Source organism: Microcebus murinus, chromosome 4, assembly GCF_040939455.1.
Source record: "Microcebus murinus isolate Inina chromosome 4, M.murinus_Inina_mat1.0, whole genome shotgun sequence".
NCBI classification, from domain to species: domain Eukaryota; kingdom Metazoa; phylum Chordata; class Mammalia; order Primates; family Cheirogaleidae; genus Microcebus; species Microcebus murinus.
The window spans coordinates 106600406-106626676 of NC_134107.1; the positions used below are offsets into that span (position 1 = coordinate 106600406).

The following is a 26271-nucleotide window of genomic DNA, read 5'->3' on the forward strand; positions in this document are numbered from 1 at the left end:
TTTGGAACAGAGCGGGGTCTGTTGCAAAGGGGAGGCCAGTCTTGAGGTGGGAACAAATATGGCTGTTTCTCTGACTGTCAATCTTCATTCTCAAATCTTCTCACTTGAACACCTTTTATTGGCACTAAATTTGTTTTAGGATAATGAACACAGCTGTTCCACTTCCGTCCCTCATCCCACCCACCTCCAGGTCTCACCTGCCAAAGACACCGCCACTCCCACGGGACCGGCTCTGAGCACGGTGACGCCCACGTGCCAGGGCTGAGGCTGGCGCTGGGAGCCCCTCGGCCATGCAGGGGTTAACACATTATCTGGGCACACTCAAGTGGTACGAGCCCAGCAGATAAACAAACACACCAACTTGCAAATGAATAGAAACATGTTTATTAGAGTGGAAGAAAAACAGCTTTTTGGCACACGGACACTATGGCATCAGGAGTGGCAGCTGCAGCCTGGGACAACAGGCAGGGAGGATGAGAAAGTAAACGTGCATTTTCAAAGAGCTTAACATCAGTAGCGGGTGTTTCCAAGCACAGAGGGGGTGTGTCTGAAAGGCAGACAGAGAGAGAGACAGAGGGACACATCAGAGCACAGAGGCCAGGACGTGGTGGCCTCGGGAGTATGAGACCCAGTGGATCTGGGTTTGAATTCCCTCTCTTCCAGGTATTGGCTGGAGTTGGTTCCTTTAACCTCTCTGAGACTCTGCTTCTTTCTCAACAATCCCATCATAATCATCCTTGGCTGGCCTCTGAGTGAGGATCAGATGAGGCAATCTGTGTTAAGCATCCAGCACAGAACTTGGCACACAGAGGGTGCTCAATAAATGCTAGCCCTCATAGCAGCTCTGCGGGAGAATATTCAAGAAGGCCTTCTCCGTCTTCCCTGGTTTCTGACCATGAAGGCAGCTGGGCTTTTAGGAAGAAAGGTGAGAGGTATGAGGCATTGAGGAGCCAGAAAGAGCAGATTTCGACCTATAAATATTCATTTTTGCAGTGGGTGGAGAAATAGGAAATTACAATCTCCTCCTACGGTAATATTAAGAATTAGAAATGTTTATTTTTATTCAATAAATGGCAAAATACAACTAAAATATACCTGTGTTCCAAATTTTGACAATTTTAAAAGGAGAGAGAGAAGAAGAGGGTGGGGAAGGGAACAGGGAGAGTGCATGGGTGGCTGTGGGAACTAGCACTGGCCACAGCCTGGCCCCTACACATACCCCAACCCATCTGCAAACAGAAGCTCAATTTTGGTAAGTTGACAGGTTTTCAATGTAGACTTCCCTTGACAGTGAGGATTTCACTAACTTAAAAAACAGTTTGATAGCCAGTAACATAAATCGTCTGTAATATCATTTGATATCTGTTCTTCCCCACTAAATGCAAGCTCCATAAGGGCAGAGATGAATAGAGCATACAGTAGGTAATCTTTGATACACAGGCTGAGTGAATGCATGAATGAATGAATGAATGAATGAATGGAGAGCCAAGCAGAGGCAAGGATACCTAGACTCTTGGATCCAAGGAATGTTCTATCCTTGAACATTAAAATTATTTTAACTCTTTTCTAGCTATTCTTAACACCTCCCACCCCACAATTTTTTAAGCCAGTAAATTCTGTCATTTCTTCATTTAAGGTGCCCCTACTGTCATTGTTAGCCAAGTTCCTACACCTACATGGATGATCTTCAACGTTGGTATGCTCAACTCTTGCACAGCCCACAAATCCGCCCGTGTACTCCATGGAAACCACTTTGCCAATGCCAAACATGGACGTGTGTGCCTCCCTGATGAATGGGCTGTCCCCGGCCCTGCTGCTGACCGGCCACCTGTGTTTTCAGTATAGTGTGTTTGTACGATTGTTTGAATATTTTATTGCATTCTTCCACCACAGAAAAATGAAAGTGCTGATAGCAGTGATAAGAAGCATAGGTTTCCTAAACTCAACACAATTGAGGCAACGATGGAAATCATTAGGTGTGCAGAAAAGAGCAAATGTTTAGCCTCGATCGGGTGCTTATCACGCCTGGGCTATCTGACTGTGTGTTCAGCTGTAAAGGAAAAGAAAAAAGAGAAGAAAGAAAGCAGACACAATGCAGTAAATATTGCCAGAGATTAAATTGAAAATATATGGTATATTTTGGAATTGCAAGGTCTTTTTTAGGTTTCTAGGAATGTAGATATAAATCTGGTTTCTTTTTACTCTCGGGCATGTTTTTAGCAATGTTGCCTGGTAGTGCAAGAACCTTCTACCTCGTTTTCTTGTCTTACTTTGTCAAATAGACTCAACTGGGGGTTTATATTTTCAGGAATTTTGTAATGTTCTCTCACTTGTCCAGTTCTCAGAAAAACATCTTTGGAAAAAAAAAATACTTGCAATTTTTCCTACTTCTTCCAACATGAAGTGTCCACCTACACTGGCCTTTCTCCAAGTACTGCAGGTTGGTCCATGCCCCTGTTGCTCTCCTTTCCTCTCTGCTTCTGCACCCACCGGGACTTCATGGCCGTCTCTGCAGGGCATGCTCCTGACGCTTACTTTGAATGTGGTCATCATGCGTGCATAGTACATAGTATGCATGTTTAGTCCTCTAAGCAAACATTTTTAACTGCATTTTACAGTGTGCCTAGAATGCCCACATTCTCTCTCAACTTGTTTCATTTCCCCTACTCAAAATGTCCTGCCGCCAGGGGCTTCTCTCACTGTCACCGTTTGCTTGTTTGTTTCTCCTCATATCCCGTCATCTCATGATCATTTGGTGAATTACCCAAGACTGCTGTCCATGGCTTCTCATTTCTAAAATCTCTAATTGGGTCTTTTTCCACAGCCTTCTGTGGTTATGTCATAACTCCAGGTCTCATTTAGGAATGCGGTATCTTTTCCATATCTTTCTGTAGATAGGAAGCCTATAAAGTCCTATTCTTGTTGCTCTTTTAGCTCTGATTCATCTGATTTAAATTGTTCTGTCTGTTGAGACCTTTATTTTGATTCTTTATTTGATTTCCATGGCCTTGAGCTTTGTGGCATGTTTGGTGATTCTTAATTGAACTCCTCTGTAAGGGCGAATGCCCATTGGGCTGCCTGGAGCCTGCCTCGGTGCACCTGGCGGGGGAGGCCAGCAGGAGGGGTGCTGGTGGGGTGCGCACTGTCTTTCATGGGCTATGGGGCAGGTTAGCTGGTCCTGGCTGTGGTGGATCTTTGATCCTCCAATGTCAGCTGCCTGGGAACTCTGCCCTGCATATTGGACTTAATCTCTTTCTTCGAGTCTTAAGACAGACACTCCGTGCGTTGCTGCTGGGTGTAGGGACCCAGCCCGCCTGGCGTCTCCCGCCGCACTGGGATCACCAATGCCCTGTTGCTTCCGCCCTTCTCTAGACCTCGGGCCCCTCTCGGCAGGGACGCGTGCCGTGTTGCTTCTCTCTGCTTTGTGTCGTTCTGGGATTATTCAAGTTCCTGTCCTACTGAGTTTCTCTCCTCTCATCGTGTGTGCTTCTGGCTGGGGCAGGGCATTCAGGCAGGGAGAGAAGATGGCAAAAAGCCGTCTGAAACCAGAAGTTGCCACCTTCCCTGCGTCTGAACACCAGCAAACCAAGGGGACCGAGGGCCTGAGTCGCCTTGCTCGAGCTTTGTCACAGATGTGCAGTCTGTGCGTTGCACACGAAGGAGGCAGGGGAAGCGGTGGACACTTGCCCTCCGTTGGGTGAGATGAAGCCAGTGTCCCCCGCCATCCATGTGGCAGATGTGGAAAAGCGGAGGGGAAGAGTGAGGAGATTAAGCTGTGCTGGTGGCATCAAGCCTGCCAGCTCTTTCGCAGGACTCCTTCCACAAAAGTTTAAAAATCGTCCTTCCTAGCTTAAAAACCCACCGTAGCAGCATACGAATAAACGAGCCCTCAGCCTGGTGCCTCCTCCCTCTTCCCCTCCTGCTCTGACGGCGCCGCGCCTCCTCAGAGTCAGCGAGCCCCACACTGGCCTCTTGACCCCCACTGCCCCTCCCGGTTGTCCACTGACCCTCCTCCTGCTCTTGCCTCTTTGTAGACACGCTCATGGGCCACGTGGTTCACCCCCGATGGCAGAGAGCGCTGGACCCTCTCTTCCTCACAGCTGCCTCTAAGCCTCGGCTGTGACCCTCCGAGAGTCTGGGCTCCGCAAAGGAGCGCGAGACCCTGGAGCCCTCAAGCAGCAGGGCGTCACACGGTCACCCTTATTCAAGCTGGAGAGCAGGGCATGCTCTTAGGGACTGTGTGTTGGTCATTTTACACCCACATTTTTGAAATGAAGAAGCTGGCACTAGACACATCACATGACTTTCCCAGCGAGTTAGACTGGCTAGTCTAGCACTGGCTAGACTAGAACTTAGATCCTGTGGTTCACAGTCCTGTAAATTGATACACTGAGCCTGACTTCCCAAGCCAAGCGGATGGCTGCAAAAACCAAACATCCAGATATGCCCTGGGGCAGACTCTTTGTGACCAGCTCCTGCAGGGGGCTCCATTTCCCAGCCCTTGAAGACTTTACCTAAGCCTCAGAGTCTGGTTTATTTCTTCAGGGTGTTCGCGTCAAGAGTCCCTACTCTTTTCATTCCCTTACCTCCACACTGATTCCCAACTCCGTTCCCCAGCCAGGCTCAAAGCCGCACAGCAGCTCACAGGCTCTCTTCCTGCGCTGGGTTCTCAGGAGCCCCTGTGGCAGCACTGCGAGATGGATTCATATTTGTTTCGCGTCAAAGACTCTCCTGTCCTGTAGGCACCTGTAGCTATCCAGGGTTCCCAGACAGGAGCCCCGCAGCCTCAGCCAGGCTTCCCCCAGAAAGGCTCATAGCTCCAGCAGCACGGATCTGGACGAGCTTCTTCCCTCCTCCCGAGACACAGGCCTGGTTCAGCGGCAGAACTGCCTCTGCAGGCCAAGGCCGGTGGCCGCATGTCTTGAAGCCCGCACCCTGCTGGTAAACGTCTGTCCAGAGCTCCAGCCACTTGGCTCTCTGTTCTGGTATTCTTTCTGCACCTCTTATTACAAGTCTCCACCTTGTTAGGGAACTTGGCAATGGGACTGTATTGGGGAAATTCTGTTTACCTAATGCAGGAGTCCCCAACCTATGGTGACTTGTGTAATTATTTCATTATATATTATAAGTAATAATAATGATAAAAATAAAGTGCACAATAAATGTAATGCACTAGAATCATCCTGAATCCTCCCCAGTCCATGCAAAAATTATCTTCCGTGAAAACAGTCCCTACTGCCAAAAAGGTTGTGGACCACGGAAAATGCATTCAAGGCTGATGACCTAAGAAAACACAGAGAAGGGAAACACTGTCCTCCAAATTCTCGTTATCTTAAGCAAGTCTACCTAGAATAAAGGCTTTGTGAATTTTAAATGCTAATGTGCTTTGGACGGGGGTTGTGTCCACAGCTAATGGAGTACAGGTGATGGGAAGCTGAGCTATCACCCCCTCCCCCCCATGTTGTAAGGCAGATAGGGAGAACTTTATGCAACTGGTACATAGGTAAAGGAAATACAGAGATGGGAGCAATGTGAAAAACATTTCACTCTGTCACACGTTGTTGTTGGAAACTGCTCATAGGAAACCAAAAAAAGACTTTGACTTCCAGTCACAGAAATAGTATACTACATTGAATATACAATCTCTATGCAATTGCAGGCTGCTGGTGTTTTCTTTCCATGAGGGTCTAGACCTGAGCTTGCAGAATGATTTAGAAATCAGTGTATTGCCTGCTTCATATGGTGCGATTAATCTTTTTTGATTTTACATGTCTACAAATGGTGTTAGTGGTCATAACTGCAAACTATTGCTATTTTTATTGGTCTGGAATGTGAATGTTTGTGTTAGAGCATCTGCAAAAGCAAACACTTTTGCTATGTTGGAAAAATAATGAAGATCTAAGTGATTTTAAGATGGCATTTTGTGAATGCACACTAAAATGCTGCTAGATTTTTATTTGTTTTACTGTTAATGCCACATTGAAGATATAGTCGTGCTGCAGCACAATTTTTTTCCTATTTCTTCTTTTCCTTTGTCTTTTAAAAAATACCCATCCTAGTTGTAATTTTTATTCAAAAATCAAGATAGCCATGCATTAAGATAAGTTCATTATCTAAGAAGCAAATAAATGTGAAAATAAAGCATCTCATAGCACTATCAGCTATTTTGTATCACACATAAATAATATTTTGCTTAGCCTTGGCATATTTGTTCTGCACATTTTAATAGAATGGCCAATATATCAAAGTCATCTAAATGTCCTTATCAACACCTTAGGTGTTATACTCACTGATGTTTAGCATCCTTCATATTGCAATTATAAAGGTCCCTCAAACCCTGGCTGATAAATTATTTTAGGTTTCTTGTGGGGAAAGGTTGGATTTAACTATTAATTTTCATACCAGCTTATACCTAATAGAATGTGTGGCTAATGAATGTGCTGAATTAAATTGAGTTAGATTGAATCAAATTGAATTGAACAGAAATAAATTGAATTGTATTGAATTATAAACCAAAGAGTGAAAATGCATGGTGATCTAATAGCATCTGATAATAACAGAATACTGAATTTATATGCCAACTTAGGAGATATTTGATAACTCACGAGTGGGAAAATTGCCCTCCTCCTATGTTCTGGGCATCCTTGCCAAGTGGAAATGAATGTCACGAGACCCCAGGCAATTATACAGTTCAAGTATCTTCAGTATTTGTGTGGTAGTATATTGTGCCAGGAGGATTACAAACATGTTTTATTTTTCTATATGTTGCCAAGCAGGAGCTCCACTTTTAAAGAATTTTTAAAAAGTTTTTCTTTTGTTCAGCAGCAGCTGGCTCTGCAAGCACTTAGGATAAAGCGATGTGAGTGTGTGTGTGTATCAGATAGGGGGTATCATTTGCTAGTTTTAATTGGTAGATTCAACATCTTCCACGAACAGTGCAGAAGCCACTGGCTGAGACGTTACCATGGCAAATCAGACTCTGGTGTCTGATTGGTAGACTTTTGAAGCAGGTACAATCATTTTAATCAACTCCAGGAAAGTTGAAGCCATCTGGTTTGGCCTCACCTGGAAGTAATTTACCACCCCAGGTGCAAAAAAATTACCCTGAGGTCAGTAACAGTAAACCTGCCTCAAAGATGTCCTAGCAGAGTATGAAAGAAGAGCTGTGTGACATAGCAATCTTGATCTGTTTGTTTTTATGTTTTCGAGCTTGGGAAAGTGAGGGGCTAATCATGCAAACCAGAACCATGAATAGATTTGGCAGGTGCTAACCCAGCTAGTTCCAAACAGCAAAGTAAAAATCCCTCAAACACATTCTATAGCAACTGCTTTCAGGGTCCAGTTGTGAATATCTAACTAATTTGGATTTTATAGAAGAAACTTTTACTAAAAATCGAGTTGCTCAAGAATATGGCTGAAGATACTGGCATGTTTTGGAGGAGTGAGGAATGAAATAGGGACTATTTGCAATGAGAGGAATCCTTCAAAAAAGCTCAACCCTCCAAAAAATGTATTTTGGGCATATACATTTTGCATAGCAGTTAGTGTTGTATTAATATTAATAGATATTCTTATGATCAGATAGGATGTAACCAACCCTAACCAAAATATAAATAGTGAGAAGACTTCAGAATCATTAGCTCTTTGGAGTAGTTAGAAGGATTTATCTGGCTCATGTGACATTGATTTGTTTTGGCTGCTCTTGAAATGTGTGGTCTTTGCAAGTCAATAGAAATGAAGTCCTTTATTGAATAGGAAAAACTCCATGGAGTGAATTATTCAAAGAAACAGAAGGCCAAAGTTCTCAGTCTCTTGTGTATTTGGGGGGTGGGTGCCAGGCAGGATGGGTTGGGCTTTGGAAAAGAAAGCTCAGAGGCTTGGGAGAGAGGGGAAGGGTAGGTGTCTGAGTCTGTTTGGGCTGTTATAATAAAATATTATACACTGGGTAGGTTAAACCACAGACATTTCCCACAGTTCTGGAGGCTGGGAAGTCCAAGACCAGAGTGCCATCAGATTCCATGTCAGGTGAGGGCCTTCCTCCTGGTTTGCACATGGCTGTTAGCTGCTGGTGAACTCACATGGTGGAAGAGGCAAAGGAGCTCTCCTCTCTCTTCTGGGAAGCTCCAGAACATTCCACCCTCATGACCTAATCACCTCCCAAAGGCTCCACCTCTAAATACAGTCACATAAGGGATTTAGTTCAACAAATGAATTTGGGAGAACATAAACATTCAGCCTATGGGAGTGAGAGTGGCAAAACCTACTTAAGGGGAAGCCATGGAGAAACTGAGTTTGGAAATTGGGAGAATGAGACTTGTGGTCATGTGAAACCACTGAAAGGCTTTGGTTCTTTCAGAAATGTCATAATCCCAAAGGGCTAAAATGGGAAGGCCCTGCAAAGTCAGTTCATGAGACTCTTCCTTCTATTAGTGAGGGGTGGAGGGCCAGAGAATGGCCCAGGGCAAAGGAGACACAGAATAATCAAAGCAGTGGTGGATCCCAATTTCACAGTGCCCTGCCCAAAGACATGCGGATCCAGTGGAGCATGGCGTACTAACGGAAGCAAGTGTGTCCCCACCCTCCCCACGCTCTAATTGTGCAGTTATTTCAGAGCAAGACTTTAGTCCTTTCACGTGACTTTAATATTGCAGGGATTGAAGTGGAATTGTTCTTTGTCCAGATTCTCTGTGATCATTAGCTCACTTCCGTAGAGGCCGGTGCAGGTGAGGAATGCAAGTGCCTTTCTTCCCCTGATGCCTCGGCCCGCCTGGGCTTTGTGGAGAGGGAACACAATTAGGAGTCGCTTAGATGAGTGAGCCTACCTTCACCTTGACAGACACTGCACTGGTGAAAAACCAGCCCCTGTCACCATCTTCACCCTTCTGGTCCTCTCTCCAGGGAGTCAGCACCTAATAGCACTCACTGAACTGGACCTACAAAGCAACACAAGTTTAAGGAGCAGAATGCTCCGCTGTGTCCTGGGGCACAGTGGGCACCACACCGTGAGCTCTGCAAGCCAGCTAAAACACAGGTTGTGAGGTGGGCGATCTTGTTGGAAAAGCAGCATGAGGAGAGGAGAAGCTGGAAGGGCACAAGAGAGGGGAAATACAAGACGTAAGAAAGTACGAGGAGAGAAGGGAGAAAGGTTGTTCCTAAACGTGCAAAAGTAAGGGTCAATCTTTTGTGAGTTGCACGCCTTCTTTAAGAATCTGATCAAAATGATCTCTTTCACCACAAAACAAAATGCATATGCTGACGTATCATTGCAAATAATTTGGGGTTCAGGAGTTCATATATGGACCCTGGGTTAGGAGATTGATCTATTTTTCTATCTATCATCTATCCTAACAACAGCAATTTAGCAATGTTGCATGCATATGTGTGTGTATGTGCATGTGTAACTTAAATTGCTGTTCAGTCACAAGTCACATACATAGAAACACAACATACGTATCAAATACAGGCTCTCATTATCCAAAAAAGTACAAGAGTGAATAATGAGAGGGAACTGAGCAAAGGCAAATTCAAGGTGACTGTCAGGAATGAAGAGCTGAGAGTGAGGCCTCCTACAATGTAGTGACTTCTTTAAGGGCAAGGGTTTGAAGCCATGGGTTTTTGGATGATTTAAAATGAAACTCAGTAAAGCCCTGGATCACACAGTGCAGGAGACAAACCTGAAAATAGCTAGAGGAGCACGCAGAAAAGACTAACTGATCTTTGCTCTTTGAACCTCATGGTTCTCTTTCACTTAATTGTTCTTTGGGCTAACAACTTCACTTTCCATGGGGAAGGCAGCTTCAGTGACTGCCACCTTGGGTTATGGGTCAGAACATCATACCTCACTATTTTAAATGGATGAACTTTTCATAAAACCACTGCATTTCATTGTTTTTCTGGAACATGATTCATTGCATGTGTGTCTGCATTTCTGCTTAGTTGTGAAATCCACTGTAACATTATGGATTCATTGTCACACCTGCAAGGATGTGCATGTATGCTAAAATTCAAAGACCATGTTTGTCTTTGCTCTCACAGGAAGAGGTTAGGGGAACTGCGTGCTCCCTTGGGCTGTCTATCCAGGCACAGGAGTGCAGGGTGTATGTATGACTCTTGGAGAAACTTACGCAGCTGGCCATCTGGGTCACGAGGAATCATGAAGGCAGGCTTTGTACACATTGCACGCATTTCCAGCCATTGAACATTGTAACATTCAGTAGGCAGTCCCTCAGAAGAGATGCCAAGCTCAGATGTCTTTTCTGGAATATCCCTGCATAATTAGAATGCCCCCAACTCTTCACCACACACGCAACATTTTTTTGCTATTGAATAATCACACATGCCTGGCTACTTTTCTGCCTGCTCAAAAATAGTCTCAAATCAGGAAGGCATAGTATTTGAAATGTGCTTCTCATACCATCCTGAACCAGACCTCCTCAGCTCATTACTGGAACCTCCTGCAGCAGGCTCCAAACTGGCTCCTTTCTCACTGATTGACTGTTCATATCCTTTCACCATCAGATAATGATCTTGCCCAGAACACAGATAAGGTTATAACATCCCATAATTTACAATCATCCCATGGATTCCAACTCATAAAGTTTTAAACCCTTGGCATGCCATTCAAGAACTTCAAACTCTGATTGGAACCTAAAATGTCTATCCTCATAGTAGAAAAATTAAAGGTGAGAAATCCCAGGTTGTAATCCTGACTTTTTCCACTTGCTTACTTACTGTTATTGATTACTTAATTAGGTTCAAGGAACTATGTGGGTGTGTGACAAACATCAGTCAATTGTCACAATGGGGCGAGGCAGATGCACTTATTTCCATTGCTTACATTGAACTCAGAAAGCCACAGAAATGTATCTGCGGGCACGTGGAGTCACCCCATTTGAATTCAAGTACATCTGACAACACCCAGCTTTTAACTATCATGCTAGTCTTTGCTTATGTCTATGTGTCCTTTTCGTTTTCCTGTAAAGTGGGGTGGTGGGGAGTATAGATTAGACCAGTGTATTCAATACTTTTATAGCCTCCCATGTCTTACATAAAGCACAACTCGAAAATCACTAGAATACCTCTAGGAGGGTGGCAGCTCTGACATTCTAATTTTATCTCTTGGTCAGAATCAGTCGCCTTTCACTCCTTTTCAGCTCCACGAATCTAATGATTCTTCCACTTGAACACCTTACTCTTACAACATACTAGTCGCTTCTATGCCTCTACTTCTCCTATGTGCTCTCCTGTCTGTGAATCCTTTCTCAGTGTACTCCACCCAAAGAATTGTTCCAAGGCCTTTGCATTTTGTTTAACGCTTTACTGTTGTCAGCCCTGCACTAGAGTTAGCTGGATACTCATCTGGAACCTTCCACAGGTTGATTCATAACTTTTTATGGGGGAGCTTTATAACTTTTTCAATTTAGTTTTCTGTAGGATCTATATTGTTTTCCTGTGGTTGCTCTAACAAATTACCACAAACTTGGTGGCTTAAGCAACAAAAGTTCATTCCCCCACAGTTCTGGGGCCCAGAAGTCTCAAATCAATCTCCCGAGCCCAAAATCAAGATGTCAGCAAAGCCATACTCCCTTCAGAGGCTCTAGGGGAGAATCTATTCCTTGTCTCTCCTGTCTTCTGGGGGCTTCTGGTATTTCTTGGATTGTGGACACATTACTTCATTCTTCAAGGCCAGCATTTTCAAGTCTCTCTCTGGTGTATCTTCACATTTCCTTCTCTTCTGTATGAGCTGAAATCTCCTTCTATCTTTTTCTTATATGGATACTTGTGATTGCATTTAGGACCCACCTAGATAATCTAGGATGATCCTCCTACTTTAAGATCTTTAACTTAATTACAGATACCCCCACCCTAATATATGAGCTAATATAGACAAATTCCAGGGATTAGGATGTAGTTAGCTTTGGGGGAACATTTTTAAACCTATGACAGTCTGCCCACCCTCTGGTTCCCAAAGATTCACATCTGTGCCACATGCAAAATACATTTACCCCATCCCAATATCCCACCCAATTTCAGCCTATTACAGCATCAACTCATATTCAAAATCTTAACTAAATATCATTAGCCCAAAAAGTCTAAAATCTCAGTGTCTAAATCAAGTATTTGTGCTGCTATGGGTATGATCCACCCTGAGGCAAAATTCCTCTCCGTCTGTGGACCTGTGAGACTAGAAAGTTATTTGTTTCTAAAATTCAGTGATAAGGAAAGCATAGGATAACAGTTGTAGGTGATCCTATTCCAAAAGGGAGAAAAAGCAAGAAAGAAAAAGATCACCAGTCTCAAGCATCTTCAAAATTTAGCATGGCAAATTCCATGAAGTACTGATACGGAAAATGTTGGGCACTGGGACGTGGCTGCTTGCCGCCTTCCCGTAGCTCCACATCTCCGTGGGCCGCACTGTGCATGGCCAGTTGGAGGGCACGCTGCTGGGGCCGGGCCCCATGGCAGAGAGCCGCCCAGGGCAGGCAGAAAGCCACCCAGAGCCCCGTGTGCCACCAGGGCCAACGTGCTGTTGCCTATATTACAGCCATGCTGCTTGCGTGATCCTGATTGGGTAATTTTGAATCCCACTGTTTTTGATTGGATCTTAAAGCTTGTTGTTGATTGGATGTTAAAGCTTGATGTTGATTGGATGTTAAAGCTTGTAGTTGATTGGATGCTTTTTAAGCCCTACCAAGGGTATAAAAGCAGGAGGAGAACAAGGAAGGGGGTGCTGAAGGGTCAGAAGATCGGAAGACAGGAAGAGAGCTGTAACACTAGGTGTGCTGAGCCTGCTGGGAAGGAATAAAGGCTGTTCTTCGACTCTTCGTGTGCCGCTCGGTTCTTTCCCCGGTCAAGAGCTGTAACACTAGCTGTACACTTGCCACAAACAGTACAAGGCCTGGGATTAGTCTTCTGTGGCTCATAGCTCTAAGCTCCGGGCTCACAGTTCCAGCCTCGGGTTCCAGGGCTCAGCCCTCAGAGTCACCCTCTCTTTTTCTTAAAGGGTAGCACAACTCAGTATTTTTTAATCAGCTTGTTTCTTTTGTGTAGGATTTTGTGAATCCGACTGCCTTCTTTCATTTTGTTATGTCCCTATCCCTTTTAGTCTTAGCTGGAAATGTTTCTACTGATATATAACATTCTCAAAAACCTTGTGAGTCTCCTGTGTATGCCATCGGGATTCATACTATTAGACAAGAGGCTCCTCCACAGAACTTTCCTGAATAATCCCATCTTTATTTCTGACTTCTGCTTATATTCATGAGTCATACACGTAACCCTTTCAATGCTAGCTTAGTGGTCCAGACATACACTAGACCTTTTCTCCAGGGCATGTTTTGCTGAGAGTGGATCTCTTAATTTTAGCATCTTTTGCAATTTAAATAGCCTAATAATTTCTCAAATCATAAGGGCTGGGTTCTTTTTTTGCTTAACATTTCTCTCTTCGTGTTATATTTTTCTTCTCACATTTGACTATAGACAGAAAGAAGAAATCAGGCTGCAATTTTAACACTGCTTGGAAATATCCTTAGCCAAATATCCATATTCATTGTTTATAAGTTCTGTCCATTAACTGGAAGACACAAATCACCCAAGTTTTCTGCCACTATATAATAAGGATTGCCTTTCTTATATGTTCCAATAACATGCTCCTAATTTTCTTCTGAGGCCTCACCAGAAATGTTTCTGTGAATAATCTGTTAAAAACAATCTAGGCTTTTTCTGTCACCATTTACAAATTCTACTAGCCTCTACCCTTTGTCCAATACCAAAACCACCCGCACAAATTTTTTCCAGCAGTACTCCACTTCCTTGTACCAAAATCTGCATTAGTCAGGGTTCAACCAGAGAAACAGAACCAGCAGGAGACATCTTAAGGGGGTTATTACAGGGAATTGTCTTATATGATTGTGAGGTGCAGGCTAGGCAAGTATGAAATCTGTAGGGAAGGCCATGAGAAAAAGAAACTGGAACTCTCAGGCATGGGCTGAAGCTACTGTCCACAGGGGGAATTTTTCCTTCCCAGAAATCTCAGTTCTGCTCCTAAGGCCTTTCAACTGATTAGATGAGGCCCACCCAGATAATCTATGATGATCTCCTCTATTTAAAGTCAATTTGATTTTGAATGTTAATATCATCCACAAAGATATTTTCATGGCAATGACTAGTATTCTTATACTAGATTAGTATTTGATTGAATAAGGGGTGTTACAGCCCAGCCAAGTTATCATAAAACTGACCACCACATGATGTACCACAGTGCTTGCCTGCATTAAGTCCTCAGTGCCTGTGTATGGGTTAGAATTAAACACTGTGGTAGTAAACTGTTACCCTCACATCAGTGAGGAAATCATTTGATTGCAGTATAAGAAAAATCAAAGAGCCATTACAATCCATTAGACATGGTTATAATGGAAACGTGGGGAAGGACGTGCTAAACGTGTACTTCTCAGAAAGTGAGGTCTCCTGTGATGGGGCTGCCGGACCCAGATGAGCTTCAGGAGGTCCCTGACCCTCTTGGAATTACACAGGGGTGTATGTGAATGGGTGGGTGTGTTTCCGAAATATGTAACAGAGGGAAGGGCCCGAAGAAGAATAAAAAAATATTTTCTGTCTCTTTACAACTTCCCATACTCTTTTTGGGAATTGCAGCCTGGCCTGCATCCCCGAGGCAGGTTAAGTCCTTTGCTAAAAGAGATGACTCAGCCATCCAGGTGGGTGGCTGGTGGAGGTCCCAGGCTTTGTCTTTGGCAGAGATGGGATCATTAGAATAGTTAGTGACAATAGCCTAGAGCTGAGGGGCCTTCCCTTTAAAATTTTGCTCTGTATTTCTGCCAATGTGCAGGAAGAAAATTTGGATTTTGAGACAAGAAGGTCTACCATTTTCCCTCCTTTGATGGCAAAGTAATAAACTTCTCTTTCCTTTTCTTCAAACCAGGTGGTGGTGTTCTTCCGCTGAGCTTTCAGTAACAGCTTTTCTCTGCCAAATACCAAGCCTGTGACCTCCACCAGCTGCCCAGACCGGGAGCTGGCACTACCTGGGATGGCCGAGTTACCTCTTTTAGCAAAGGACTTTACCTGCCTCGGGGATGCAGGCCAGGCTGCAGTTCCCCAAAAGAGTGGGGGAAGTTATAAACAGGCAGAAAATATTTTTTTCTTCTTCAATCTCTTCCTCTGTTAAGTGTGTATGAGATAGAGAGAGAGAATCAGAGAGAGTATTTTTCTGGAATTAGAGTCCATGGCTTTTATCAGATTCACAAAAATAGTTTGCTATTTTAACATTTAATAGACAATAAAATGCTACTCTATTTATATGGTAACCAGGCCCCCATCAGTAGCAACAGACCTGTATTAGGAGTCCTGGACTGTGGATCTAAAAAGATCTTCTGTGCTCATAACCCGCCCCCACCTGGACAGCCTAGAGACAGCCCTTGGTGGACGCAGAGGTAATGCTGACAGTGGTTCCTATGGGGATTGGCTGCAGCAGAATCAATAGAGGCCTGTAGTACCAAAGCCTACTAGGGTATGTTTCCCACTAATAAGTCATACCTGCTGGCCCCAAATCAATGACTGGGTAGAGCAAGAGAGTGCTAAGACAGGCAGTGGAACTCCATGAAGGAGCCAACCACAGCCTTTCCCCTGACTTAGAAAGGGGTTAATGCACGCAGATGGCTGCAAACCCCCCAAGCAGTCAGCACACTGTAAAACAATATTAACATCGCTGCCTTTTGAATACCATGTCTTGTAAACCCCAGGATATGACAAGCCTCTTTAGAATCTTCTATGATTGTGTTACTCAGACTCCCGTAGGGGAGTAGGGAGGGGCAGGGGGTAGATAGCAGAGGAAACATATAATTAGGAGTCTCTTAGAACAATATGGGTTCTCAAACACATGTACATGCCACTGATTTGTTGCTCTTGGTATTTCTGTTGGTGAGTAATTAACTAACCAAGTTTTGGGGGAGTGTGTGCTAGTTGGGCAATCTGACTGTTATGAACCATGGGGAAAGCATAGTTCCCTTTAGCTATATTTTCAGAGAAATGCAAAGTGGAGATGTGAATGGAAAGGAAAGAACAGACTTTCTGGAGAGATGCCATTATGGTAATGTCAGAACTTCCTTTCCGACTCAGCTAAATCTTTCTTGTTATCATCCTTATTTTTAGTTTTACAGAAGACAGGAGGCCTGGTTCAATGAGAGAATGGTGTGTACACAGATCTCCCTGCCGCCTCCCCTGGAGAGATCTGCAGAGGTCTCCCTGGGACTCTGGCTCCTTTTCCTTCTGTTTCGGTTCTCCAGCACTGCGCTGAATGTGTGTGGGTCATGGGGAGGGGCTTTTGATTGTACTGCTGAGAGGAACAGAGGTTTTCTCCTGGGAACTCTTCTGAGAGAAGAAGTTTCCGCAAACTCTTTCCGAAAGTTACTCCATGGCCAGATCCAGACAGATCCGAAGGCGGTGTCATTTCTGAAAAATGAGGCTGGCGCTTGCGTCTGGCTCTCCCGCAACACAGCCTGCCACTGCAGAGCCCCTCCGCTTGGAGACGTACGAGCCCACCTGTCCTCAGGGCCACTGGGGCTTTGTGTCATTGGAGTCAGAAAACAGAGTTTGGCAGTTCTCTGGCCTGAGAGTTTCCAAATTAAGTGTGTTTCTGTATGAAAAATGAGGAGCCAAAATGGGCATTTTTCTATTTATGAAAAAAATCCAATGAAAATAAACTATATTGCTTTACTTTGGATACTTAGAACATGGGAATTATCATCCCTGGCCTCACTTTATCCAACCAGAAAAAGGGGAGCAGAGGTGCTTGCTCCCCTTACGAGTGCTCTGTGGCTTTGTGAAGTGCTGCTTATGTGATGATTTGGTAATTTAAACGGCCCCAGCAGTGCATTATGTTAGTTGTGGTAAGTTTGCAAAGTACCTGGCTCCTTTGATAAAAATGAGCTTTAGAAACGGCAAGCTATGAATATTGTTAAAAGGACAAATGGCTTTGCCTTCTTCCCATAAAGGTGATTGAGGAATATAGGGCCACTTAAATAGCATGGGAAGAAATTCAAAGAGCCCTGACCTGGAATAATCTTTAAAAACTGCTGGCCAAAACTCCTCTGTGAAACTCACCATGCTAGCCATTAAGGTCAAGTCTGTTTTGAAATAAGACATCGCTAATTCATCTGTCTAGTTGTCCAGGCTTCAGTGTGCCCCAAGGTTGCATTCAGAGGCCGAAGTAAATGCTGTAGCTAAGTAGCCAGACCCTTTATAAAAAGCTTTTGAATGGCAGCACTTTCTCCATTCCATTCTTTGGTTCTTCTGTCCCCTCTCATTTCTGGCCACAAACTCATTTTGGGCTTGCTTTGCCATATTCCGACATGCACACCTGCTCGCCCATCAAGTCACACTGGGTCTGCTAAGGGGTTTCTTTGAGAACTTCTAATGTGTGTGCCACCAGGCTGCTGTCACAGTGGCAGGTCTAATTGGCTGAGGATGAATCTTGAAATGTCAGAGAAAGATTTCTCTCTCCACGCAGATCCTTCCTCATCTAATTTTGCAATAGGCCACTGGGTAATGGGTTGTTTGGAAAACAATGCCCAACCTTGGGAGCCTTTGTGTGTTAGAATGAACTTTGTAGGCTTTTTAAAGCAAAAGGGCTCATGGGAAGGAAACTCATGACCTACTGAAAGGACGTTTGGCCCTGAATACGGCAGACCTTGTCACAGGGGGTTGGCTGTCCATTTATTTCTCAGGGTGATCTGCTGTTCTTCTGGGGGACTCCACAGACAGGTGGGTGGAGAAACCTGTCTGAGAAGGAGAGCTTGTAATGAAATAGGGGGATTAAACATCTGGGTCCTTTTATATCCCAGAGAGGATTAATTTCAGATAAGATGTTTCATGAAACATGGATTCTTTGCTACTTTCTTTTGGTCCACCCCCCAAAAATATATTTGTTTTGATTTGAAGGTGCCGCCTACTGTAAGGTGCTAGTGATGTAATGACAGCATTTTAAGATTAGGATAATTAGAAAGACAGGTACTGTGTTATATGCACATACAGATTATAAAATAAATTTCTATTTGAGAAATATTGCAACACTGTTCACAACAACCAAGATGTGGAAACACCCTAAATATCCATTGATAGATGAATAGATAAAGAAAATGTGGTATTTATATAAAATGAGGAGATTTGTTAAAAGATACAAAATTATAGCTAGATGGAAGGAAGATATTCTAGTGTTCTATAGCACTGAATGATGACTATAGTTAACAATCATATATAGCTTGAAATAGCTAGAAGAAGGATATTGAATATTCCCAACATAATGAAATGTTTGAGAAGATAGATATGCTAATTACCCTGATCTGATCTCTATACATTATATGTATCAAAACATCACTCTGTATCCCATGAATATGTACAATTCCTATGTGTCAGTTTTAACAAGCGTATAAAAATACATACAATGGAATATTATTCAGCCTTAAAAAAGAAGGAAATTCCACAATATGTGACATCATGGATGGACCTTGAGGACATTATGCTAAGTGAAAAAAAACATAGTCAAGAAGGACAAATAGTACATGGTTCCACTAATATGAAGTATCTAAAATAAGCAAATTCATAGAATCAAAGAGTGGCATGATGGTCCCTAGGGGCTGGAGTGAGAGGGAAATGGGCATAGTCCCTGCTTTGCAATTAACTGGATGAGTAAGTTCTAGAAGTTAACCGTCTACCTACAGTTAACAATGCCGTATTAGTATACTTAATTTTTTTTAAGAGACTAGATCTTATGTTAAATGTTCTTACTATAATAAAATAATTATTTTTTGAGACAGAGTCTCAGCTAGAGTGCAGTGGAGTTGTCATAGCTCACAGCAACCTCAAACACCTGGCCTCAAGAGATCCTCCCACCTCAGCCTCCCCAGTAGCTGGGAGGCATGAGTCACCTCGCCCAGCTAATTTTTCTATTTTTTTGGAGAGACAGTATTTCATTCTTGCTCAGGCTGGTGTCCAACTCCTAACCTCAAGCGATTGATCCTCCTGCATCAGGCTCCTCAAGTGCTAGGATTACAGGTGGGAGCCACTGTGCCCAGCCAAAATTTTTAAATTTTAAAAAAGAAACATTAAAATATGAAAATATTTTGTAAAACTGAGGTACAACAGTATTTTTGGTGACCTACCATTAAAAGTTCCACAACAACTTGCTCTAGAATCCTATTTGGAGATGGTTTGCATTTCTTCAAGTGGTATATTTTATTGGGTGTTTTATACATATGTATATGTGGGTAAGAAGAAAATTTCTGATGATCTTGGGGTTCAAACAAAGCTCCTGTCATCTCTAAACAGCTCTAGATTTTTCAAGCTATTATTAGCCTGGAGAGTATAGATAATTGCAATCTACACAGAATTCTAAAAATAAATGTTTATTCATTTTCTCTAAAGATTTTTTTAGCACATAGCCTCTTCCCAGAAAGGTTTACAAGTGCTTAGATTAAAAGATGACTCTTTCCTTTCTCTTCCTACCACTTCCCTCTAAAAGTATGAAGAAAATGTGAAACAGCCTAAAGGCAGAAATCAGGAGAGAAAAGAAAGTACAACAGTGGTCTTAATCCACCTCAGAAGGATTGTGAACTGGCTGAAACTCTAATTCTTCTTATGCAATAGGTAACCTTTATCTGCCAGCCTTTACCTGAACTAAGGTAAATGTTGACAGTTGGTGAGTATGTAATCAATGGTATACTTTCATCATTTATTTATTTTTTACACAGTAGTCACAATAGTATTGATTACACCATACATTTCATGCTAAATAGCTGCATTCATCTGCCTTAATGAGTATGTGTTGTTGAAACAGCTGTCCTCCGACTGTAACCTGTTTTTCTGTCCTGCTTGCTAGATATATGTTTTTTTTATATATTTTATCTGTAACTTCTACTTGATTCTGGTGACCAGAGGCCAACAGACTTTTTATGTAAAGGGCCAAACAGTAAGTCTTCTAGGCTCTGTGGGCCACACTGTGCCTGTGCAACAGCTCACCTCTGCCCTTGAAGCACAAAAGCAACCACAGGTAATATGCAACTGAATAGCCATGGCTGGGCCCCAATAAAAATTCATTTACTAGAACAGTAGGTGGGTGAGATTTGGATCATGGCTGTATTACCTGAACCCCACGGTGGTCCAAAGTTGGAGAAAGAAACCAAAATCAACACCATGGCTTGCTGAGGGCCAGCTGTGCAGAAAGCATGGTTTAGCTCTGTGGCGTGCAAGCTGGTCAAGTCCCCTGCTTTGCTGGAGCTAAACATTCTCACGGGGAGTGGGGAAACAAAAAAGCTAATAAGTAATTAAGTTAACAAAGTAATTTCAGTTGGTAATAAGTTCTATGGGGGAGAAAAGGTGGTTTGATAAAAATGACAGCGTTAGGAAGATATAATTTGTAGTGAGGAAATGATGGGGTTTTGAGCATGAATCCATGTTTCTCTTCAAAACGTAGACATTTTTTAAAGACACAAGTTGGACTACAATTCTTTGCCTTTTGTATCCCCTAAAAGAGGATTTCTCTAAGTCTTTGGCAAGTTGAGCATCTTTCTTCATTCTCAGCTGACATGAGAAACCATGGTTTAATGTCCACACTTCCCCTTCCCCTGCTAGAATATCAGTCATTGTCATCAGCCAACCCTGAGGACTTGTTAGCAACACTTGAGAGGATGCTGGGTGAGCTTGTCTAGACACTCAGATAAGGCGTATTAAAAAACTTAGAATTTGGTCTTGCTCTCATTGGAAGTTTTATAGACATCTATTGAGAAAGGTGATGAGTGGCAAACTTAGGTAATTCAGCTTTCTCATCTTCAACTTTCTCTCTGATTTGAAATGACAATCTGAAACATAATTAGGTTATTGAGTATGAAATGTCCAATTTCATTAAGTACTGAGTTTGACAGTTGATATCACTGATATTTCACTTTGACACTTCTTGTTTTATTGTGAAGGTAAATCCTCAGTCTTTCAAGCACATGTTTTGGCTTGTGATTATCTTTCTCATTTTTTTAGGGCAATTTTTGTGAAACCATGGATAAGTCAAAAATTCATGTTATTTTCCAGTATAAGTTCTGTCATGGAACCAATGCAGCACAGACAGCTTGCAGTATCTGTGAAGTACTGAGGAAGAATGTGGCTAATGAACGTACAGTACATACATGGTTTGAGAAGTTCTGTTCTGGTGATTTTAATCTTGAAAATAAGCCACATGGGCAATTTGAGACCAAGGTGGATAATGATGAGCTGAAAGCTGTAGTGGAAGTGAATCCATCTCAACCCACACATGAATTAGCAGCAGGGTTTGACATTACTATTCCAAGACTTTGGAACAAATTGGTGGGGTGCAAAAGCTAGATTGAGAATCAGAAGATAAATTGTCTTGAAGCTTGCCTTTATTTGCTGTCATGACATAAGGCGAACCATTTTTACACCATATTGTGATAAAAAGTGGATTCTTTTTGACAATCGCTAGCCTTTGGCTCCATAGTTAGACAAAGATGAAGTGCTGAAACACGGTCCAAAACCAAATATTCATTAAAAAAAAGCTACTGGTGTCAGTGTGTTGGTCCCACACTGGTATTATCCACTACGGCTTCACGAAACCTGGTCAATCCATACAATGGATGTCTACTGCAACCAGTTGGATGAAATGATGAGGATGCTTGTGATCAACCAGCTGAGATTGGTCAATAGAAACAGGTCTATCCTCTTGTAAGACAACACTGCTCCAACTATAGCAGCTAGACGTGGAAACTGTCATCCACCATATTCACCAGACCTTGCACCAACTGACTACCACTTCTTCCAGGATTTGGAACACGTCTTTCAAGGAAAAATATTCAATTCTCAAGAAGCTGTGGAAAACGCCTTTCATGATTTCATTGCCACTTGTTCTCCAGACTTCTTCACTGGTGGCATGAACAAGCTACCATTAAGATAGCAAAACTGTGTCAATAGTTCAAGCACTTACTTTGATTAATGGTACTGCTTCTTGTTTGAGACATAATAAACTACACTTTTGATTCAGAATTGGACATTTCATATTTAATGACCTAAATACTAATCTGCTTCCACTTACTGGAGGAATATTTCAATAAAAGTTTGGAATTGTTAGGAAACGCATGCCTACAGAATAGAAACAGCAAGCAGAAAAGATAATAGCAGCTATCTTTTGCTGAGCCCTTATACGCCAGGGATTTCGCCAGGATGTTGGACCCAAATTTTTCCTAACCCTCACTATATAATTCCCACCATGACCTTCAAAAGTAGTAAAATTCTCATTTTCCATAGGAGGAAGTGGAGGTTCAGACAGACTAAGCACCTTCCCCAAGGCCTTCTGGCTAACAAAGGGCAGAGGCAGAGCTGAAGCTCTACCTGCTTCAAAGCCAGTGGTGTGTTTAGCAGACAGTGGTCTCTTAAGTTTTTTTGATTGCTTATATCTACTGATAGAAAAATAAACCATACAAAATGAAACAACAAAAAACTATAGAGTATCACCCATAAAATACATATATTTGTTGATGAATTAAATTTCTGTACCATTATACTAATATATATTGAGCAAATTATCCAACATTCAAGCATTCAAGGATAGAAATGTATGAAAGGATGCACCAGAACATAAATATGCATGGAAGAACTCCTATTTCCCTGCCCCGTGTGGGCGGATCATCACCTGCGTCTTACTGTCTATTTTGAAGACCGTGACACTGGACCACTGGGGAAGGCCAAATAGACACATCAGGTCTAACAGTATTTTGTCCAACTGTAAAGTCGGTTTAATTTCTGTTTGTAGCTCTCCCTCCCTAGGCTTAGTTTCCCAAGAATTCCAGATGAGGACTGCATGGCCTGGGGAGGCAGGCTCAGGCCGCTGGGAACCGACACACGCACTGATGTGAGGCTTCATCCGTCAGCAAATTGGTGGCACAGGAGTTAGCATGTCGCCAAGAGCAGGGCTTAGCCTCTCTCAGAGTGGCCAGGCCGTTGCTGCAACACACTTACCACCAGGGTACCTGGGTGAGTGCCACGGCGTGACCCAAGTGGTAGGCTCTGGCCATTTCAGAAAATGAACTGCTGCTTCCAGCACACAAATATCTTGCTAATTAGCAATTAGCCATTAAGGGAGAAGAAACGGAGGGGAACTGGGAGTCTGAAATAGTCTCCTAAGAGATGTAAAAAAAAAGGAAACATTTAAAGTAAGCCAGATAGAAATGGGGAGCTGCCTCATTTGGGCAAGATGTCTCATGCCGTTTTTCTCTGTTTTAGATTCAGCAAAGGACCCTGATGTATTCTGCCAAGTGCTTTTCCCTTTAATTTTTAAATGCATTCAGATTTCAAGGGGAATTTAATCCGTATGTTTCTGGTTCTTTTACACTTAACTCATCAAAATGTTGTTCTTTAAGAGCTGTTTGATCTGTAAGGCTTATGAGCCTTTGTTATAAGCCTTTTCAAAACCTCTTTCCCCTTTTCGAATCAGCAAATGGAATTTTGCCAGTTCTGAATGGGATTTGAATAAAGAGAAGTCCAACTATAGGATTAAATGCAGAACCTCAAGGGTATCTGACCTGACTTTGCAGAGACACACACTTGACCCTGGCATAGTAGCAGGAACAACAAACAATATCATGGAGTAGACCCAGTGCCTGGAGCAATGCATGGTGAGGGGTAGCCCAGAAAAGGCAGGCAAGGAGGCTCAGAGGGCCTGTGCTTCAATTAGATAAAGAACAAACCTTGGACTTAAAGGTCATAGTCTAACCCATCCTTCCATCCAAGGATATCTGTGATGCGTAATAACAGAAATACTGCTACTAATAACAATTACAGCCAATACTCATGGAGACCACTCAGACTGCCAGCTGCTTTTCTAAGTTCTTTGTGTGCATCATCTTTCTCATGCTTCATCAGAACTCTTATGAGGTAGGTGTGGATATAGTGGATATGGGTTTAGGATTAGGATTACTGCATTGTTAGTACAAGTTAGTAAATACAGGTTTAGGATTTAAAATTCAGCTGACCTAGGTTTGAATCCCAGAATCAGCATCTATAAGCTCTAGCACATGCGGAAAATTATTTAATGCTCCACAAACTGTGGTTGCATTTGATGTTGGTGCTGCTGTTATTGTTGTTAATGATGTTGATGATGCTGTGGTTGTTCCAGTGATGGGGAAGTTACCCTCGCATGGTTCAACCATTTCTGTGGCTAACTACTATCATTAGGAAGCTTCCCTTTTCTTTTTTCTTTTTCTGTTTACGTGTCAAAATCTGCTGTCTTATTAATCGTGCCCATTCGTTCTAAAATAGAGTCAGTCTAACTCCTCTTCTACATGACAGGCGTTCACATTCTTGAGGACAATTATGATATGCCTTCTCTTTCCCAGGGTTACTTTCCAGGGTTACCTGATCAGCAGTTGCAGAGATGGGCCTGTGCCCTGACCTTTGTCCTGCCCTGGGTGCTCTTTTCTGATGCACTAAAATAAAGCTCAGCACATTGTTTTAGATGAGACCTGAGCAGTGAGAAGCACAGTGGGGCTCTGCTCTCTCTTGTTTTATATTTTATATTCCTATTAATGTGATCTTGTAATCCATTAACTTTTGGGCAATCACATTATACCTTTTTGTTCAGCTAGAGTTAATGTCAACTAATGCAAGATTTTGCACATGAACTATCTTTAAGGCAGTACTCCATCTCCTATATTTCAGCAGCTGATTTTTAATATTGAAAACATGCACTTTCTCATGGACTCTGTTAAATTAATAAAAGATGAATATGGATTTAATGGGGGAAAATTTACTTTGTACAGAATATTTTGATGTTAAGGGGAGTGTGGCAAATTGAGAGTTTCTGCAGTCCTATTTATATTTTAACTAAATTCATAGCCCCAAAATTCCAAGCCTTCAGAGCCTCATGTTGAAGAGTCATTGTGAAGCTCAGGTAGGTTTTCTCATGAAAGAATGCTGAAAAAATCAATGGCCCTCGGCCCTCCCATTGCGTAAGCAACTGAGAGTGAGCTTACAGCCTGTGCAGGACATTTTTTAATTTGCCACGCGACTAAATGTGCAGTCACTGCAGCAGGTGTCCACCAGCTGTGCCCACATGGCCCATGCGGCTGGACTGCTTTTCAAAGAGCAGACAGGGCTTATTTTGGTACCAAAACCCTACACCAAAAAGATCACCACTGGGTTTGAACATTTGCTCAAAATCCCCAGCAGCCAAGGGCAGAAAGCTTTGCTTGATAAAGACAGCTCTCATCCTCAGGGCTCCATGGGTAACTGTGGCTGCTACTGGACACCGTGCTAAAATGGTTGGGCCAGGGCTGAGTGTCAGCCCCACTGGAGAGTCCAGCCATCTGGCCACTTAACTTTTACCTTCACTTTATCTGTCCTCCCATGGGCTCTGAGAAGCACTTTAAGCTTGAGAGCTAGGCAGTCCCTGCAGGTTCTTACTTAACCTGAGAGCTTTTTAACTGCATCTCCATGGAAATTTCTTCTCTTGCTTAACTGTCTGTAGTTTGGATTTTAATCTCAGAAAATTATGAAATGTACTTATTTCGTATGATACTTTTCTGAGAGGTTGCATGAAGATCTAATAGTTGGGCAGCTTATAGCAAGTGGAAATGAAGAGAATTGATTAAGCAACAGCACTTGCATTCCTGATATGTACCCAGCGCAGGGCTAGATATAGGAAAAATATGAAACTTTAGGACAAAGTTCCCATCCTCCACACAGTCTTGAGGACTATTTAATGTGGTTGAAGGGAGAAGATTCATGTAAAGGAAGTAATATAAATATATACAAGAATATGCAAGCAGTTGCTAAAGGATGGATTTGGCACAGGCTATAAATGCTGTGGTCACTCAAATGAGGAAGAGTTCACTCTCATCTAGAATATTCCGGAAGGCAGACTGGATCTGGGCTTTTGAGCTGAATAGGACTTAGATTGGTGAAGGAAAGGGAATGAGGATGGATCATTAGGTGGCTTTCTTATACATGGAATTCAAACACACACACACACACACACACACACACACACACACACACACATAAACATACCCCAGAAACAATAAGCCAAGAGCATTCCATCCTCATTTAATTTTCTAGTAACTGAAAACAACATAACTTGCTGGTGCCAGCAGTGAGGGACATTGGCAGAATGTAAGACCTTCTTTCATCTCCCACCAGACTGGATGCTACCTTTCTGAAAGACAGAGTGGCTCTTTAAATATACTAGTGCTTGTCTTAAATAAC

The 26271-nt window shown here is 42.7% G+C and overlaps 1 protein-coding gene across 5 annotated transcripts in view; it reads left to right on the forward strand.

Annotated features, from left to right (window-relative positions):
- Window positions 1-26271, forward strand: part of NTM (neurotrimin) — an 887804-nt gene that overhangs the window by 639489 nt on the left and 222044 nt on the right. The gene's annotated exons all lie outside the window — the stretch shown is intronic.